Source organism: Apis dorsata, unplaced genomic scaffold, assembly GCF_000469605.1.
Source record: "Apis dorsata unplaced genomic scaffold, Apis dorsata 1.3 scaffold_517, whole genome shotgun sequence".
Taxonomy (NCBI): domain Eukaryota; kingdom Metazoa; phylum Arthropoda; class Insecta; order Hymenoptera; family Apidae; genus Apis; species Apis dorsata.
In genome coordinates, this window is record NW_006263742.1 from 106,734 (window position 1) to 110,013 (window position 3,280).

Here is a 3,280-nt window from a genome sequence, read left to right on the forward strand (position 1 = left end):
TATTTTTTTTTATTATTTTATTTTATTTTTTATTTATTATTTTATTTATTATTTTTTTTATTTATTAGAGTAATTGAAGTTTATCTATAATTCAATAAATTTAATAAATAAGCCTTAATCTTATCTTTGTTTTGATCTTTAAAATCTTTTAAACTATAATTATAAGTACAATTTTTTTAAATTTCATTTTTCCAAATGGATTTATTTCTCTCTATTAAGTTTTTTTTTTACGCGTAATTTGTTGCTTTTCTTCCCCATTTTTTTTAAAGAACACGATCGATTTGTATTAAAATTCGCAAGACGAAAAGCGATATAAAAGCGCCAAGATTAACGGGGGAGGGGGAAGAGAAACACGCGTGTCACTTATTCCACTTCTAACTTTTCAATTATCGAGCTCGTTACCTCACTTAGCCGGTGACACAGAAATTCCTCGCTTCTCTTTTTCCAATGTAATACTACTCGCTTATTTTCACGAAAATAACCGTGTCTTTTTCATCCTGGGTAGTTGAATCGTCGTTAGTATATTTTAATCGGGCTACTGTTACTGTTACTAATTAGCCTTGACTGCCTCTAGCTCGTTAGAGGATCTTTTCTCCATTCGAGTCACGGATTCGTAAGCAATGTAAGGAGACATTTAGAAATATGCATACATACATATATACATATAGAAAAAACTGTAAATTGTGACAGTCGCCTCAGTTTTTCTTTTCCACGCTCGTTGTCTCTTGATAATAAGCGCGCGTTCTAGAAGAAAAAAAGAAAGAGAGAGGGATGGACGCTCAGTTTTTCTTAATAAGTCTCGTAGGAACGTCGTTAAGCATTGTAATTCATTTCGAGTCGTAAATCTCGAAACGTTTACTAGCCAGGTCTTATTCGCCCGTTTCTCGAGGCCACTGTTCTTTAAACTAGCGTCCATTAAAGGCACCTTTAAATTGCTCTCCCTTATCTCTTCTTCCTCCATGAAAAAAAAAGACACAACACCTGGGGGAGAATTTCCCTTTTCCATCTTTTGATTCTATCCTTTTTAACCTTCTAGCCATCCACTTTATTATTAAGGTTTATTAAAATATAATTTTTCAATTCGATCTCTTCACGTGGTGGAAGTTTGATGTTAAATTGGTTATATGTTGACGTGAACGATGCTTCGAGGCGGCCATTTTTCTTATTTTAATTGCCGCCATTTAGATAAGATTAACTCGTTAGGCGTGCCACGGTTCGTTTTCGCGTTCTCCGTATTCTCTTAATATTTCTCGAGTTTGTGGAATATTTGAGTAATTTGCGATACAAGGCGAGGAAAATTTAATTTCTCGAAGATAAAGTGAGTTTGTGGTAACAGTTAGTGGTTTTAAGTTATACTTTATAGATTCTATAATATTTTTTTGCATGTTGCTCTATAGTTTGTAATAAAAAAAAGTAAGGAATGTATTGAAATTATTGTAAAGTTTCGAAGAACAATATTATTTAATTATCAATTTCTGAGGAATTAATTCAGATATGGTTCGACTAGAGTTCAGAATTCCTTTCAAAATTCGTTTGGAAATAAGGAATCATCGAAATTTCTTTTGAATTTCTTTCGCAAAATTTTAATTTCTATCCGATTTTATTAAATGATTATTAAATTTATCATTTATTTTGCACTCATCACGTGTACGAAACAAGAAAATTGATAGGGAAGCGGCGTGGAATAAATTTTTTTGCGGGTATAACCGTGGCCAGCGACATATGACCGGCGATGAAATAAAAAAAAAGAAAAAAAATTATGAATAATAAATATTTCGACTCGTTTCGTGCAATGCGGCTAGTGGAAATTAGCAATATTTTCGTCAAGCGGATCGCAGTAAATAATCCTCGTGACGTTTGCCAAGTTTTTTGACGTAATTTTTAGAGATATATAATTTTTAGAGTTGTCCTCTTTCGACGAAAAATTCCACGAGTAAATAATTAAATTAATATCGTTCACGATATTAAAGGAATAATTTAATCGTTGTATTTTTATATATAATTTCAATTCTTTAATCTTGAAGAAGTTTAACTTATTAATTCCAAGAATTAATCTTGAAAACTTTTCCAAATGGAAATCAAAAGTCTTTTCGAAAAATTAATATTTTCTGTATTCGCAATAATTCTAATTAATAATTATTGATAGCTGTGTCGAGTCTTTTAACTCCTATTAATATTCAGACGTTACGAAATAAAAACGTCTCGAATCTTCGAATAAATTATACGTATTTGGAAAATACAATTTCAAAAACAAAAATTCTTCTTTCGTCCATCTGAGAGACTGATTAGCAACTTCTCCACGATTAATCCCAATTTCGTCCGATCTCCATACAGATTTCCAATAATTTTAGAATTCTCCCGAATAGATCGACGCTTAATAGTGTGCATTGCAGAACACCAGATATTTCTACCGACGAGAATAATTGTAGGCGTGTTATCCAGTAACAGCGTTGACAGTGATCGATTGAATTTTCCATCGCACCAAAGGTTGCAACCTATTAGAATCTAGCTTCCCTAGATATATCATCAGATGGTTTTCGATAATTCCAGTCTGCCCTCCACCATTTTCAAACAAATTTCCATCAGGAACAATCGAAAGTTATTGGCCTAGAATATTCAGAAATTGAATATTCCTCGATAGAATGATTTCTAATTGCAACTTTGTTTTTCTCGTTCTGTTTGTGATTAACACTGAAAACAAATTACTTATTATTGATAAAATTATAAATTGTAACAATTGGACGTGTGTAACAGTGGTCGGTTAAACGTCACACTTAAGATTATCTCCACGAATTTTTTCGTAACTAATTACGTTTTTTTTATCTATTTTTATGGAAGTGGATATGACAGTGGATGAAAGAAAAAACGAAGAAAAATTGATAATGACGTGTTCACAATTTTTTACGCACCTATGATCAATTTTTGTTTATTTTTTATTTTCTTTTTTTACCAAGTTACCACGAGGCTTTGTACGGTGGATATAGATCGGTGAATCGAATTCGTTTCAGCGCTCCCGATGGCATCGAAAATAAAGGAGTTGCCCAAAGCCTGGGTCTCTCACAAAGAGAGTGTATAAAGTGTTGTGCATCGATTTTGATAAAACTTTATAGGCCAGTAAAAAATATTTGTATCCCTTTTTTTTTTCAATTCGATTCTTTTCATCAATGTTAGTAGACGCCAAATAATACTAAAAGAAGAAAACTTTTCTAACAAAGATAGAAAGATTGACACATTCAAAAATATATTTCTAAATTTATAGAATATCTGAAAAAAAAAAAAA

At 31.6% G+C, this 3,280-nt stretch overlaps 1 protein-coding gene and 1 long non-coding RNA gene across 3 annotated transcripts in view; one reads left to right on the forward strand and one right to left on the reverse strand.

The window, feature by feature from the left end:
- LOC102677019 (tyrosine-protein kinase Btk29A) overlaps positions 1-3,280 on the forward strand; it is a 164,585-nt gene that overhangs the window by 20,826 nt on the left and 140,479 nt on the right. The gene's annotated exons all lie outside the window — the stretch shown is intronic.
- The window catches only part of LOC116186230, a 19,245-nt gene that overhangs the window by 7,497 nt on the left and 8,468 nt on the right, over positions 1-3,280 (reverse strand). The gene's annotated exons all lie outside the window — the stretch shown is intronic.